Source organism: Nomascus leucogenys, chromosome 17 (assembly GCF_006542625.1).
Source record: "Nomascus leucogenys isolate Asia chromosome 17, Asia_NLE_v1, whole genome shotgun sequence".
Taxonomy (NCBI): domain Eukaryota; kingdom Metazoa; phylum Chordata; class Mammalia; order Primates; family Hylobatidae; genus Nomascus; species Nomascus leucogenys.
Genome location: NC_044397.1, coordinates 66272622 through 66290673, shown reverse-complemented (window position 1 = coordinate 66290673; position 18052 = coordinate 66272622). Strand labels below are relative to the sequence as shown.

At 36.6% G+C, this 18052-nt stretch overlaps 1 protein-coding gene across 1 annotated transcript in view; it reads left to right on the top strand.

The window, feature by feature from the left end:
• The window catches only part of LOC100601868 (POU domain, class 6, transcription factor 2), a 227951-nt gene that overhangs the window by 43168 nt on the left and 166731 nt on the right, over window positions 1-18052 (top strand). The window lies entirely within an intron of this gene.

Genomic DNA, 18052 nt, shown 5'->3' with positions numbered 1-18052 from the left:
CCTAGTCTGGTTTGGTATGAAGGTTTTACTGACTTCATAGCTTAGGGGAAGTATTTCTTCTTTATTCTTTAAAAGACTTTTTAAAAATTAAAATTACTTTTTGAAAGTTTCACTTGTAGAATCATCTGAGTCAGTGTGTGGTGTGTGTGTTTGTATATGAAGTCCTAAAATCATGAATTAAATGTATATAATAATGAAGAGAGATGTTCATGTATTCTATCCCTTTCTGTGTTTTTTGGAAAAGTTTTATTTTCTAGGAAATTGCCCATTTTGATCAATATTTTGCACTCAGTCGCGTACATTTTTCATTGAATTCTTTTTATCTTTTCAGTATCTGTTTTATTTATAGTTATATTTCCATTTCAGTTTTTCATATAGTTCACTTGGGCATCCTCTCTTTTAGTCTAGATCACTCTTGCCTGAGATCTGATTATTTATTAGCTTTTTCAAAGGAGCAATTTTTGCTAATCTTCTGTATTGAACTTTCAAAAAATACAAAATATATATATATTTTGTATATGTATATGTATATATGTATGTATATATGTGTATATATACATGTATGTATATATGTATGCATATATGTGTATATATATACATGTATGTATATATGTATGTATATATATACACAAATATATATGTGTGTGTGTGTATATATATATATATATATATATATATATATTCCATTGCCCAGATGTGCCACAGTTTAGCCATTCACCTACTGAAGGACAATTTGATACTTCCAAGTTCTGACAATTATGCATAAAGCTGCAATAAACGTTAGTTTGTGTGCTGGTTGTGTGGACATACATTTTCAGCTCTTTGGAGGAAATGCCAAGGAGTGTGACTGCTGGATCATATGAGAAGATTATGCTTAGTTTTTAAAGAAATGTCAAACTGTCTTCCAAAGGGACTGTACCATGTTGCATTCCCGCCAATACATGAGAGCACTGTTGCTTCATATCCTCCTGCCCCCTTCCAAAAAAATTGAACTAAACTTTATTTTTTAAATAATGTTTATTTATTTAGTTAGTTTTTGAGACAGAGTCTTGCTCTGTTGCCAGGCTGGAGTGCAGTTCTGTGATCTCGGCTCACTGCAACCTCGCCTCCCGGGTTCAAGGGATTCTCCTGCCTCAGTCTCATGAGTAGCTGGGATTACAGGTGCCCACCACCGCATCTGGCTAATTTTTGTATTTTTAGTAGAAACGAGGTTTCACCATCTTGGCCAGGCTGTTCTCAAAATCCTGACCTCGTGATCTGCCCTCCTTGGCCTCCCAAAGTGCTGGGATTACAGGCGTGAGCCGCCGTGCCTGGCCAACTTTATTTTTATTAGCTCTTTCCTACTGTATTTTAGTTCATTCTGTCGTTTTTATGCTAACTGTTAAGATGGATGTTTAGCTCGCTAATATACTGTTATATTGATTTTAGGAAAATTATCTGTAAGCCATTTTGTTGGAAGTTTAGTACAGGACAATTATTAGGATCAGAAAAATAAATTTTTGATACTAATAATGCTTTTCAAATTTAGAATCCAAATTAAAACAGTATCAGTGAAGACATTTCATTTTAAGGTTCCACGTGAATGTGAATATGTAACAAAACACCTACTCTATATTTCTATCCATCAGTATTTTATTTACCCACCAGCCTTCGTTTCTCTTTTGAAATGTGGCTGACTTAATTCCCTCCTATCATTTAGCTTTCTTAGAATTGCACTTGCCAGCCGGGCACAGTGGCTCACACCTGTAATCCCAGCACTTTGGGAGGCCAAAGTGGACATATTATTTGACAAAGAGTTCGAGAGCAGCCTGGTCAACATGGCAAAACCCCGTCTCTAATAAAAATAAAAAAATTTGCCAGGCATGGTGGTGCACATCTGTAGTCCCAGCTACTCAGGAGGCTGGGGTGGGAGGATCTCATGAACCCGGGAGGTGGAGGCTGCAGTGAGCTGAGATCATGCCACTGTACTCCAGCCTGGGCAACAGAGGGAGATTGCCTTAAAAAAAAATTGCACAGGCCGGGTGCGGTGGCTCACGCTTGTAATCCCAGCACTTTGGGAGGCCGAGGTGGGCGGATCACGAGGTCAGGAGATCGAGACCATGGTGAAACCCCATCTCTACTAAAAATACAAAAAATTAGCCAGGCGTGGTGGCGGGCGCCTGTAGTCCCAGCTACTCGGAGAGGCTGAGGCAGGAGAATGGCATGAACCCAGAAGGCGGAGCTTGCAGTGAGCCGAGATTGTGCCACTGCACTCCAGCCTGGGCGACAGAGCGAGACTCTGTCTCAAAAAAAAAAAAAAAAAAAAAAATGCACTTGCCTTGTATTGGGTAAGACCCAGAACTCCATGTGATTTACAAGCTCTGACTTGGAGAAATTTGAATTTTTATATGTCAATAGTTGTGTCCCACTGAATCCAACTTGTGAATCAGGAAGGATGCTACTCATTATTTCTAGATCAATGGTCTCCTTTGGATGCTTAAAAGATGGCACCTTTCTCCAAAATGTTTACAGATACCCAGAGGTCTTGTTTCATTTGATACCACATAGACTTTCCTGTTGCATTTTGTTTACCAGTGGGCATTGGATGTTGGACTTTTTGTAGAAATTTGACCTTATTTCTTAGGACTCTTAACATTCTCTGGTCAGAAAACATCACAAAAACCAAATGGTGGGAGGGACTATAATCATAGTGAGTCATTCTTCATGCCAAAAGAAATTACAGCCACTCTCTTTTGTACCTGAATGAGTCCATTATTAACATTATTCAATTAAAAAGAGGGAAAGGAGGCATTTTGTAAAACTGTTGGCATGCAGCCGCCATCCCTGATAAGATACTAGTGGATATAATTCCTTTAATATATGTAGACATTCAGTTGAATGAGGTTTGCACACATTAATCACACCTGTTTGCTACAATTTGCCATGCCAATTATCTTGTTTCCCTTTTTTGTCCAAGGACGTTGTACATGAAAGTAGCGCATCCTGTGGAAGAGCTTTTTCTAACCGAAGGAGCTATCCTATTGTTAATTCTGACATAAATGTGCATAAATAGAGAGAAATGCAGATTTCAGCCTGCCATGCTGAGAATTTGCTTTGTTTGATCTGAGTATTGCAGGACACATGATGTTCAGCATGCTCTGAGGCCCCTGAAATACCTCGCTACCACACAGGCCATATTTTTTAATAACCACTTTAACACAGAGCAGGGGAAATCTCAGCCACACACAGCTCAGGATGCTATAACCAGAGAGCCTCCTGGGAGCAGTCGGTCCACTCCTAGGCTTGTTTTCTCATGACACGCATCTTCTGTCTAAATTCTTTAGCGAGGATTCTCAGGCCTCAGCGTGATGAGGAGTATGGACTCCCTAGCTGTGAAACAAATGGCGAATGTGTTAGTGGCCAGGGCTGGTAGTTACTCCCGTTGAGTGTCATCGAGTGTATGTGATAAAACCGGTGTCTAAAGATTTCCTTGGTCTCTGCCCAGGGGCAAAAAGAAACATTCCTTCAAGGACTATTAACGTCACACGATTCAAAGCATATCACACCCCAGGTGTTTTTAGCCATTAAGAGAATATACACTATACATCAATGATCAGTTGCCTAAAAACAATACATATATATTAGGCTTAAGAATACCAACAACACATTTGTGGCTACCTGGCGAACTGATATAGTTAGGAACATATATGCGCGTTGGGCTATAATGACATTTCCTTGTATCACATCTATCAGGTTACAAGCGGCTAATAATTTTCTTTTGCTAGTCACAGCCAAACATTATAATGGCACATACCATAAATCAACATCAACACGGAACATTGCTTAGCAAATATAAATGTATGTGCATTGCAGAATGATCTGAGATTACAAAAATATATCAGAAGTCAAAAGTAGCTGGTGGAGAAACGCTATGTCTTTAGTTTATTGAGATTGTTTGGCGGATCCTAATGTACTGTCACTGAAAGAATAATTTTTCCTTTACAATCTACTTAGCAAAGATTTATCGATCCTTTCCCCCTTCATAGAGAATTACTGATCCATTTTAGAAAATCAGATTTTCACACCTTTCATGAGAATGTGCCCAGCGCAGTTCTCAGGGGACTGCCCGGGAAGTTGACTTTGACACGCAGTCCCTTGAAACTTACACACCACAGCCTAGTGTCTCATCGCTGATTTGTTGCACCAGGCAGTAAAATACTTTCATACATTTATAGAGAAATGATTGTACTGCAAGGACTTATTTTTCTGCACGAGTAGATGTATTCAGGGTACTGTTATTTGTGTAAACAGCATTTTTCAGATGTGGTGCTTTTTCTTACTCTTTTCTTCCCTGTCTTCTCAGCTGTAATGTTATGAACAGTAAAGTAAGATAAAAGTTGCTGAAAATCGTGCTGCAAAGCCATGGGATGCCGTAGAATTTTTTAGTGTGCGTAAATAACTTTTTTCAAGACGTGCACGTCTGCCCTACTCTCATTATGGGAGTAACCTAGGTAGCTAAGCAGCCGACATGTTATATTGAAGTATGCATCATAATGAAGGTGATTTATTGTAATTAAAACAGTGTGGAGAGGAGCTTTGTATTAGACCTATTGTTTCACAGAAGAGCTTCATAAAGAGCATTATGATTAGTTATGGATTTGGGTGAGGGATGTTGTTTACTGGGAGTTACGTGAGTATTAGTCAAAGTCTGAAGTTGCTTTTTGAGTTCTTCTGAACTGGGAAGAAAGAAACGTTCAGTAAAGGAAGAATTTTTATACTGGTAGGAGGAGAGTGTGTATGTGTTTGCATGCAAGAGTAGGAGAGAGAGCGGGGAGGAAGATAGAGACGAAAATGACGTGCACCTGAAGTGTTCTCGGCAGGAGCAGTTCTAGAATACTTTATTACACATCTATGGAGACAATGGCATGGACTGTAAGTAGCTCCTGTCTCTTGATATAATAATGCACATAAAGTCGGGGTCAGATTGGGTTCGCTCTGGGCTTTGATGCTGCAGAAGGTCACTAGGGGAATCGATGGACCAAAATGAGTCCTGAGTTTCATGCAATCAATGGGATTTTTCTATTTAAAGTGGACACTGCTGGGTGTGAATCTTGAGCTTCAAATGCGGGTTGGCTCAGCTTTTCAGGTCAAGAGTAGACTGCATTGCAAATAGGTTGTTTATGATCATAATTGAGGTGATGTGGTGAATGCACAATAGGAGAGGCAGTTTGCAAATGCTGCTTTCAAGTTTGGCGCCCTGTTATTTTGGCAGCCACATTCATAGCCATTTGGTTGTGAGGGGATACCTAGTTCTCTGTTTATTTTGCTATTTTTAATGAATCAAAAGTAAGGAAACTCTTTAAAAAACAATTATTAAAAATAGAATATTTTAAAATATTTTCTATATTCTGTCTACTCATCCATCTATCCATCTTCAGGTCTGATTGGAAGGTAGACAGAAGGATTCTCTAATGTGTGTTTATATGCACACACACACACATATGTATTATATATGTGTGTATATATATTTTTAATATTGTTAAATAATTATATTTTTTAAAATTTTTTTAAAGTTTGATCTGGTTGGAAAGTGAATGGAAGATTTTTGATTATCTGCAAAGCTAGAAGAGTTCAGATTTTATGTTGATATCTCAAGCTCTTACTCTGCAAGGGCAAGAAGATCCCCGTTTAAAAGGACAAATTATAAATGCAGTTTCCCCTCCAGAATAAAAGTTCTGGAGCTGCTGAAGGATCTTTTATGGGTTTCTCTTCGTCATGTCACATTGCCACTGAGATATGCTGTATGTCATTTAGGGAAACATTACAGAGGGAAGGCACTGGTGTTTTCTGTTTGGAGGAGAAGGCGAGTGAAGAAAATGGGATTTATAAAAATATTCTGGGGAAGTCTATGAAGGACTCTTCTTTTGCTGTATCCCACAGGGGAACTGGCAGCGACAAAGACAAAAGTAACTGGCAGATTCTGCATTTTACTTAGGGTAAAACTTCACTTCTTCCTGTGAATCAGGTTTCTAACTTACAGGGGAAAATAGCTGAATGGGATTCCCAGTTTTTAAAGGGCCAGGAAGCTGGAGAAATTAAGGAATATTAACCTTCCATTAAGTTGAAACACATTTGCCACTGAATTGCTACTTGGTGCTTTTTTTTTTTTTCTCCACTCTAAAAGATAACATTGCTCCCTAGCTTTTAATTTAAACTTAATTTAATTTGAACTTCAAGGGTTTTAATTTAGTAAAAGAAGATGAGAGGAAATAAGTTGAAATCACCAGTGACCCATGGCAGAAGGCCAAGTTCACACTCTCCACCACAGGTCCTGGTAGCCTTTTGCATTCAAATAAACTTTTTTTTTTTTAAAGCAAAGAGCTAATCGAGTATATTTGTAATAACATAAGTCACAAGTACAGCTGTACAGAGATCTAAATTTATTTGCCCAAACTGGAAAAATGCCGCCCAAAGAATATGAGGCGTGCAGGAGAGGAGAGGCATGCTGAGAACAGGTGGAGCCTTTGCCTACAGGATACAGGTCATTCGCAAGGAGTACAGGCTGTCTCTCTGTCTGTGATGATGGGTCTTTGTATGTAGGGCCCAGATGTAGTACTTTGGTTAACGTTACCATCCTTATCCCTGAGTCTTCTTTTAATCATCTCTAGACTTTTGTGCAGCAGGAATGATTAGAGTTCTTAGCCAAACCGTTTTGTGTTTGTTTATTTAATTGTAACAGTCCCCAAACAACTCAGAAATAAGCTACCGAAAATAGCCTTTTAGAATATGTTTCCATTGGGTAGAACCTTCAATCTCAGGAATCAGAACTACTATGTAAACACCTGCAAAGTATGGAAAGAATGATTTAATTATAATTAATTGTCATGAATGATGCCATTTACATTTATTCTACATAATACTAAATACAAAATTTAACTTTCAAGGCAGAATGTTTTTTTCCTTGCTTTACCAGTGACTATAAGACATATGCCTTTTAAAAATAAGAGGAAGGGGAAGTTTCAAGTTTTTAGTTATGATTCTTTGTTTTCAGAGTAAGTTTGTTTGTGAAAGGAATAGAATGCTTAAGTTTTATCTGACATAGATTTAAAAAAAAATCTTATGTCTTATACTCCAAGAAGGAATACCCGGTAAATGGAAAAATACATTTTATGCATATGAATTTATATGTCATTTTATATTTGACAATATTTTACAAGAAATTTGAGCCTCTTATATTTATTATTCCATTTAATTCACAGTGTCCTAGTATTTTAACTTGTAGGTCCATGGTGAAATGAAAGAGTACCTGTTATTATTATTATTATTTTAAACCTTTATTTTAGGTTCAAGGGTACATGTGCAGGTTTGTTATATAGGTAAATTACGTGTCATGGGGGTTTTGTATACAGACTATTTCATCGCCCTGATATGAAGCATACTCTTATTGATTATCATTTTGAAATCTTTCTTACATAATCCTCATTTGAAAAATGAATTTGAGAGACTCAGTTGCTGTTTAAAGACCCTGAGGCCTTTTGGGGAGGGTGAATTAAGACTTCCAGTGAGATGCTTTTTCCTACAAAATCACTTTTCCCTCAGATGAGGATACTGAGGTAATGGAAAAACCCTTAATCTCCAAAGCATCCCTGAATGTGCCACCCTGAAAATTAACCTCATTCATCCCTTTCCCCCACCTTCATTTTTTTTTCTTTTTTGAGACCTCAGAAAAATTGAGCACATAAATTAAAGTGTCCCCTTAGCTGCTCTAACTTATGCAACCAGCATTTACTCAGCAGCACCCTGGGTCTCGGAGACCTTGGCAACATCACGGGGGTCATATTTTTACTCCGACAAACTGCTCACGAGCCATTTTTTCAACATCTTAGACCAAAACTGGCTTTTCTTTGATTTCAGAGATGAAGGTTGTCTTCTTTTTTGTCTTAATTTTTTTTTGAAAAGGTATTTATTGTGGCTATTCTGAGAAAAATCTCACTTTCTAGTAACATTTGCTTTCTCTTTTGTGTCTCCAGCAACGTATTAGGCAAATAAAGAGATACAGGATCTTACTCTGTATTTATATGTTTTCATTTTTTTATTTGGAGACACCCTGTCCACATTTCCAGTACCACAGACCAAATCATGTTTGTTGGTATTTTTCGAAAACAGATCTAGTTCTGAAGAGAGGTTTTGGTTGCCTTGCTCTTGGGAGAGGTCCTTTGTGCCATCACCCTGATGGTTTAGCAGTACCGTCCCCTGACCATTTACCACCCCATATTAGTTTAAGCAAGCAAGAAACATGCAATAAGCTATTTTCCAAAAATCTCTCCAAATTCAAATATATAGCAGGTTTATTTTGATGGTCTCAAAGAAAGGAGTCCTCATTGGAAACAGGTAATCTACTCAAGGGACCAGTTGAATGAATGTGTGTTGGACACAGACCTGTTGAAGCTGTAGCTTAACTGAGCATTCAAAAATTAAGGAATAAAATGGTTTGCCAACTCTGGAGTTTCTCTCTTTTGTCATAGGATTGTCTCTTCCACTTGTAAGAACTGTCTGGAGGACTGACTCTGTCCCACCAAGATGAAGATACAAGATCACATTTTTTTTTGACATACCCTTTTCTTTGGTGTACTATACTTTTCCATCGTTTATGTCACCTAGATTTCATTGTATATTAAAATTTGCATTTGTTTCAGGGGAAAATTAAGCTGACTATTTCTAAGGAATTTAAACACTCCTATGAACATTTAAGGCCTCTACTTTTAATAGAAAATGGTAACTTTATTTTGCCTAAAATAAATGTCTTTGAATCCCAAAACGTTTAAGTTAGTTCTAGGAAGATAACTGATAGCAAAGACTATTTCCCAAGCACCCGCCACAACACACATACAAACAGCACTCAGATCTCTGAAAATTTAGCCTTAAAGCAATTTGAATCTTGGGGAAATATCTTCTCATTTTTCATTCTGGCTTGACTTTATTATAACTTTGGAATTAAGTGCGGTATTTATTCTTTCTTGTGTATCCCTTTAAAAACCTCTTTAGTAATCGGTTAAACTGCTGAAACCCTTGCCTTATCATCCATACCCACTGTAGTTCTTGCTGATATCTTAATTAAATCCTACATTCCCCTATTTAAATCTTGGCTAGTGTAGAATATGTCCCATTGGAAGTAACAGTACCTGGGCTGACTTTAGTTGTTTCTTTGTGATTTGTCTCAGGCATATGAGAGAGCTTCTTCTTACCCCAGCCTCTCCTTCTGTCGACAGGGAATATTAGGTCACCACAGAGACAAAAGAAGGGGAAACTGTGGGCGTTTAATAATGAGGGAAGACAAAACTGCTTATGAAGTGCTCTTAGTTCCCAGGGAATAGGTGATGTATAAATACATGGATTTAGGGCATGGATTCAAGCCAGTTTGAATTCACATAAGTTTTGTTGGACAATTGTATCACAATATTGACTCAAGTCCAGATTAGGGCCTCTAGGGTGTCCCTTTCTCTACTAATTTGTAGTTTATTGGTTCCAAGATTCCATTACTCTCTATCTGATTTTCTCGACATTTCTCTTGCTATTTTACCATGGTCAAAAGTTCTGTTTGGGAATGGCAGATACAAGAGGTTATAGAATGATGGCATCACATTTAATTTCCTTCATTCTTGGAGACTCACTGTGTTCTCCACAATTTATTAAAAGAAAATGAATCAATAGTAAAGAGGGCTTATTAGTCAATTTTCATTGAAATCTGACTTTTTTTGTCATCTACGTCCTCAGATGTCTACATCTTTAATTTGATGAAGTACAGGTGAGCTCCTTTATGGATGCATCAACTAATTGCAGTCACTTAAAGAAAAAAAAGAGACTATATTTTTTTCTTTACTCCCTCACTATAGACAGTCTCCATAATTGCAAAAAGAAAAGAAAGGTAAATAATGATGCCAAGTAATCCTAATTATTTCAATGGATATTGGAACTCTATCAATTACTTAAATAACTTAGGAATGGAGGTATGTTGGATTAAGAACCATCAGCATGTGAGTTGATAGTCGCAAATAAAACAAATGGTTTGAGACACACATAATATCCCGGACTCTGGTCCTGAGATACTTCAGAATATAGTATCCCATGAAAGCTATGTCTACTAATTTGGATTTTCAGTTTTTGAGTAATGGGCAAAGGTTAGGTGAAGAGTGCATTTGGAAATCATACTGTGAAACCAGAAGTTTGATTGGGGCTCAACTTGGTGCGATATCGGATTAGGTGTAGAGCTTGATGCAATGACTTCAAATCTCTGGTGAATGCAGGTGTCTGGAATCCTGGGCTTAAGTAGGTTGTACTGAATTCCCTCACCTGCTTTTTATCAGCAGCTGTATTGACAAGATTTTCATTACTTCCTAAATGTCTGCACTGGCTTGCTTTATTTTTCCTGTTAAAGTTTATATATATATATATATATATGTAAAATATATATGTATTATATGTGTGTGTATATATATGTATATGTGTGTGTGTATATATATATAAAATCCCAGATTGACTGAGTTAATCCAGATAACTGCACTTTACTTCTATTGCAAGCTTTACAGGGCCAATAATTTTCTTGCATGTAAAATAATGCATAGGTAGTAAAATGTACAAAAAATACATTAATTTCTTTATTTCTACTGCCATAAAAATCTATCTATATATTTTTAGAAAATCTGAGACATAAAATTTCATTACATAGAATTAACCTGAATTACATTTAATGTAATGTAGTTATCCTCTCTTTAAGACATATTTTGTGATCTTACCTTTAGCCAGTAATTAATGCCACTTCTAAGATAATAAATAACATTATTTCCTAAAGAAATAGTCAGAAATTGAATGAAAATTTTCTGTACAGTTTACAAATTACCCATAAAATGTAAACTTGGTTTTGAAAAAACCCAAAGTAGAAGAAAACAACTGGAAAAAAATGTAGAAAATAGTAACAGTGGTTATCCTGAAATAGAATTCTGGGTAATTTTAATTTTCTCCCCTGTTCTTTTTTATATTTTGTATTTTTCCTATAGTAATCATGTATTATTTTTGTAATGATAAAATATTTAAATCATAATTTAAGAAAACTATTCAAGCAATAGTCTTCAATGAAACAAACTCAAATATTCAAGTATGTAAATTACAACATGGTACTTTGCCTCTTGTCCCACTACGATTCTGTTCTGATTTCTATTTACCCTTCCTGACATCTTTTCTGTGCCTCTAAACTCACACACAAATGCATACACTTTCGCATAGTTACATACTCAAACACATACAGACTTTTTAAAAAATGAAAATATACTCATACCATGGTCTGTAGAATTTTTCAAGCCGATTATTAAAGGGTTGGTAGCTTGAATTGAGCCATGGTTAGTGCTCATCTCATGGACATCAGCAAACACTACTCAAGGCTTCCTCCTTCAATGAGAGATGGATCCCAACACATCAGTGGTGTGTACTATATGTTTTATTCAGCAGCTTGCTTTTCACTTAGTAATGTACCACAGGCCTTGTTCCAAGTCAGTACATATAGCTTTATCTGATTTTTTTTTATGGTTGCATGATCTTCTGTTGCATGGATGGAACCATCTCTCTATGGATAAACTTTTGTGCATTTTCCAATTTTTCACTTCACAAGTTATCCTGTAAAGAAGTATGATGCTTACATAATTGAGGTATTTGTGCAAGTCTTTCTGAAGTTCAGATTCTTAGAAGTGGAGGTTCGTTGGTCAAAAGACATGTAAATTTAAAGTTTGACTACTATTGGTAGATTGCTCTCCAAAATCATTGTTCCAGTTTATACATCAACCAATTCTCCATTTTCTGGTGATCTTTTGATTGAAATCAATCTTCTAAATTTGCTAATTTTATAGGCAAAATTATCAGTATACTTTAATTATCTGTAAGGTTAACCACATTTTTATGTTTATTGGTCATTTGAATATCTTTTTGATTTATTTATAGGTACTGTTTATATTACGGATACTACATTTTTGTTACATGTGTTGTAAATATTTTCTTCCAATATATTCTTTTTTATTTCCATCTTATTGAAGGTTTCTTTTGTCTTATAAGAGACAAAATTTTGCCTTATGATACCTAGCTTTCATGCCAGACTTATAAAGTCTTCTCTAATCTAAGACTAGGACATTATTAGGTGATATCTTTTCTCCCACATGTTTTCGTGGAAAAGGAGGCTTCCATTCCCACCCAAAGATGCAGGGAGTATTGAAATGATCTCATCTGCTTCTTTACTTTTCCCCATGTGAGGAGGATTGGCTAATTTGACTGGTAAGAATCACAGGCATTTATTAGGCTGGATTTACAAACGTATGGTCAGAGTGTTCAAACTGATAGTTTCCTATGACACAGCCTCTTGGCTTCTTGGTTACATACTCTGAAGTATGGGCAGGAGAGAGTGTGGGAGGAACAGAGGGAAAGTTGTTTTCCATGCCTACATTGTTATAGAGGTTCCATTTCAATGCCCACTGAGACTCTGTAAATAAGACATCAAAGGAATCAGAGGAAAATGATCAATTAAAAATGTGAGTGGCCAAGCTGTAAAATAGAAAGAGCAAATTAAATGAATGGTGATTCCTGCAATGCTACTCCCCATTGTGGCATACATACTAGTGTTTACAGCTTCCTGGTTCATGGGAGGATTGTACTTCTCTGCCCTTTAGAAGTTAGGAGGAACCACTGGATGAGTTCTGGCCACTGGATTGTGGTGGAAAAGTGATGTATGTCACTGTATAGCCAGGACATTCAATTGGAATGGTGAGACTTTCCGCTGCAGTGATCATGGAAGGATGTGCTGAGATCCATGCCTCTGTCAGCAGGGTTTGTGAGTGACGAGAGTGAACAGCGCCCTGCTGCCAACCCATGTTTGACATGTAGCATGAACAAGAAAAAAATGCTGTTTTAAGATGCTGAGATTTTGAAGTGAAGTTGTTTGTTACTGCAGCCTGACCTAGCCTATGCTGACTGTCACATTCATCAACAAATAGTGTAGACCTCACCCCAGGCTTATTCCCTTTAATGTCAGCCTCTTTAGAGGGGCTTACCTTGCACTGTCAATCTCCAAGTGGTAAACGGATCTTATCAGAGCCTGCTGGAGACCCACCAAGATGCCTGTTTGTACTTTGTTTCAGCTTTTCAGTTCTATGTGGATGGTTAAGTTGTGCCTTCAGTGCACACTGACCTGTTTTTAATTGGGGCAGGGAGAATAGAAATCTTCTCCTTTGTCTCAGGCTGTCTCTTACACTGCATCCTCCAAACAGAGGCCCTGCCTTTGGAAGATTTGGAAACACCTACCAGGGCATGAATAACATTGGCAATTTGATCCTCACTGGGCAAGTGATTCTGGAGTGTGTGTATGTTCTCTGTAAGTTGGATCCCAGAAGGGATACTGGGGGAGTGTTAGGCTTCCTAACATCCCACAAAAGACATCCTCCTTAATTTTATTCTGGTAGAAGTTTTATATTTATATCATAGGAGTACAGTTTTAACACGCTATATTTTGCACATTATTGTGTTTAACATGACACATTTAATTCAAGCATGTAATTCTCAATTCCACCACCTTTTTATGTAAAAATGGTAAGAAAATACATTGGGAAAAAATGGAACTCTTAGAAATTTCACTATCTGACCTAGGAATGGGCACCAATACTATAAAGTAGCAAAGACTATTTATGAGAGCAATTTTTGTGACATTATTCTCTGTCTATAAATATGTCCTCAATGCAAGAAGACCAAGGAGGGGCAAACTCCCCTGTAATACTCATTTATGGAAGTGAAGGACTGCTTTCCAAACCAAGGCGAGTGCTGTTGCAGTAATGGGGCATCAAACAGGCAAAATTGTATGTATTGTCAATGGCTACAATGTAATTTTATTGATTTACAATGTTTAAAGTGAAGACATGATTTCTAGCTTATATAAGGTGTCACACTGGAGTAATTGCACACCAACCGGATTTTATGACCAGAAAAGAACATGTAATGCCCACACAGATTCCTCAGGCTGTCTAGCATTTACGGTTGTTCAGTAATCAAGGAGTTATTATTAGCAGTTGTCTTGCTTGAATAGTCATAGAAAGAACAGATGTTACCTGGCATGGACTTGGTTTTAGCATACTTATTTGAATCCTCCAAAGGAAAACATCCTCAAGTTGCTAGCTTGGTGTAGTCTTGATCCGTTCTGCCCCTTTGGTTCTCCGTTGTCCAGGTTTTCAGGAATCCCATAATGCTCTCTGTTGCATGAAGGCTGCCATACCCCAGGCTCAAGTACAAAATTATTGGGAAATACATCTGGCTTTAAGCAATTCACCAGAGTCCTTAGAGGCAGTGATTCTCATGCCCCTTCATCAGAATCACCAGGTTTCCAGGCCCTATCTCGGATGCATTGAAGTAGAATCTCCTGGGCGTAGGGACTTGAAGAGTGCATTTTGAACAAGCACCCTAGGGGATTCTTACACACAGGAGAGTCTAGGAATCTGGAAGTGAAGAAAGAATGTACTTAAGCTGTGACCCATTAGAAAATTTTAAAGAATGTATGGGGTCAATTTTCATTATCATTTTGTTTTCCATTTATGAAATACCTTTATTCAGAGAAACTAAAAAATCCAAGTTTACATCATTTTTCCAAATGATTTTCATGATGCTTTAAGACACATTACATTCAAGATTTGTTGTGCGTAAGAATACACGTCCAGATATTTCTACTTCTACAGGAATTATGGATATATTTTATGTAAAGATTCTGTCTGGAGCTTACCCATTCCATTTTTGACAATAAAATGCTTTGAGATATTTTGAGACAATTGTGTTTAATGAAGGAGCAGATACTGTAGCATTTTGATTTAAAATTAAAAGATGTTGTTTTTCCAAGACTGATAGATTTATAAAGCAATTTTCAAAATATTGCCACCTCCGTCATGAAATAATAAATGTTTTCTGAGACTGACCAATACTGTGATGTGATTAAATTAGAAATCCATTTCTGTTCTTACAGGTTGTTGTGGGTAGCACAGGATGTCATTCTTCACAGGCTAAAAATTGCTGACAGAGCCCATGAATAAGTTGATAAATATGAGCATTTTTTTGCAGAAAAAAGTATGTTCAAGTTAGCATACAGAAAGAAGAAAAGATATTTTTCCATATGATGTTTTATAAGAAGGATGTGATTTTTTTTGTAACTGGTGATTGGCTTAGCTGGGAAATATATTAAAGGGCAATTATCAGTCCTCTTTGAAGGCACAAAAGGTGAATTCCTATCTGTGGTCATTCCAGGGGCATGGTTTGGTCCCTTTCTGAACCCTCACCAGATGCAAATCTTATTTGATCAATTTTGCAATGCTTCTTGTAAAAACAGACTGGCATAAGGAGTCTGTGACCTTCTAGGTAGTGACTTCTCTGGGTACACAGGTATCCACCTCATTACAATAATGTTCCTTGAGATTCTTTAAGGCTGTAAACCCTGTAGTTACGATGTAGTACACTCCTCTATCAGTTTCCATTCCTCAGAGCAATAAGCATCACGAATTTGTATCCCGTACCTATATCTTGAACTGAGAAATTATCAGCACCTTGGTCAGCTTCAGGACCCACTGGGTGGGATTTTCACTCCTACCTTTACATGCCCCAAAGCATGAGAGCTTCCTATACACAAGCCTGTGGCTAACCCAGCTTCATTCATTCCAGAGGTGTGAGGGGAGGGGTTTCCAGCAAGTTATAGCTCTTTATGCTCTCTCCCTGCCAAGATTCTAGGCACATTGCCATTAGTAGACTTTATGGCATTTTCCAGTATCTGTTTGCCATAAACCTTCTTGATCTCTCTGACTTCCCTTCTAGTATTATTTGTATTCTCACATTGGGATGAGGCTCTTTAGCTTGTTTTTTTTTTTTAATCTTTATTGAGGCATAATTTACATGCTGTACATTCACTCATTCAAAATGTACAATGTAATGATTTTTGTTAAATTTGTGAAGTTTCACAACCATTACTACAACCAGTTTTAGAACACTGTCTTCATTCCAAAATGTTTCCTTATTCCCCTCTACAGCCAGTCTGCACTCCTACCCCTACCCCAGGCAACCAAAGATCTGCTTTCTGTCACTACGAATTGGCCTTTTCCAGACATTTTATTTATCCATTTTTATTTTGCATTTTACTTTAATTTTATCACATTTGATTTACCCATTCATAGTTGACAGACACTTGGATTGTTTCCTGTCTTTTGCTATTAAGAATAATGTGGCTATGACCAGGCAGATACAAGTATTTGTGTAGACATGTTTTCACTTTTCTTGGGTAGATTCTTAGAAGTGGAATTTGTGGGTCATATTGATATGTTTATGGTTCACTTTTTAGAAAACTGTTAAACAGTTTTCCAAATGGCTGTACCATTTTACATTAGCATCAGCAGTATAAAACAACTCAGGTTTCTCCACCTTCTTGCCAAAAATTGATATCGTCTATATTTATTATAACTATTGTAATGGATTTATTGCGGTATCTCATTGTGGTTTAATTTGCATTTCCCAAATTACAAAAGAAGTGAGCATTCTTTCCCGTGTCTTTTAGCTATTTGTATATCTCGTTTGGTGAAAGCATATTTAAATTTTTTTCTCATTTTTAAATTGACTTGTTTGTCTTATTGAGTTGAAGAGTTTGTTATTGAGTTGAAGAGTTTTGTTCTGGATACAAGCACTTTGTCAGAAATCTGATTTTCAAATATTTTCCACCAGTCTGTGGCTTGTCTTTTTATTTTCTTAATAGTTTAATTTGAAGTGCAAGAGTTATTCATCTTAATAATCTTTTTTAAAAAATGGGTTGTGCTTTTATTGCCACATTAAGAATTCCTTATATAACCCAAGTCACAGAACTTTTCTTCTAGATCAGGATTTTGCAATAACAGCATTCTTGCTATTTTCTTCTTGATCAGGATTTTGCAATAGCAACATTCTTGATATTTTGAGCCAGATAATTCTTTGTCATGGGAGCCTGTCTTGTTCATTCTAGAATACATAGCAGCATCCATGGCTTTTATGCACTAGATCCATTAGTGCCTGCCTGACCCCTTCTCACTGGTTATGACAACTGAAAATGTCTCCAGACGTTATCAAATGTCCCTTGGCAAGCAAATTCATCCCGATTGAGAACCACTGTTCTAGAAGTTTTATAGTTTAAACTACTAGCATTTAGGGTTATGGTCTATTTTGAGTTTATTTGTGCATGTGGTATGAGATAAAGATCTAAGTTCTTTTTTTCTCTCATATGAATATCCACTTGTTCCAGCACCATTTGTTAACAGACTGTCATTTTCCCCATTAAATTGTCTCCACATTTTTGTCAAAAATTAATTGACCAAAATTGTAAACGTTTAATTCTGGAATTTCATTTTGCTCCATTAACCTATATACGTACACTTACAGCAATGCCTCACTGTCTTGATTACTGTAGCTTTACAGTAAGTTTTGAAACCAGGTAGTTAGTGCAAGTCTTCCAACTTTGTTCTTCTTTTTGGGAATTATTCAGGTTATTCCAGGCTCTCTGCATTTATGTATAAATTTTATATATTGATCAATTTGTCATTTTTCACAAAAAAGCCTATTGAAATTTTGATAGGAATTGCCATGAATTTGTATAAATAAAATTGAGGAGAATTGCCATTTTAACACTATTAAGTTTTCTAATCCATGAAAACGGAATATGTCTCCACTTATTTCTTTACCTCCCTTTACTTCTTTCACTCAGCACTTGTAGTTTTCATGGTATAAATCTTACACTTTGTTAGATTCATCATTAGTATTTTGTTTTATGTTACTGTTGTGAATGGAATTGTATTCTTGATTTGATTTTCAGATTGTTCATTACTAGTATTTGCAACTACAGTAGATTTTTTGTATATTGATCTTCTATCATGCAACCTTGTAGAAGGCGTGTGGTGTGTGTGTGTGTATATTCCTAGAACTTTCTCCATACAAGATTATGTCATCTGCAAACAAAAAAAATTAATTGTTTTTGACCATTCTTCTTTTCCAATGT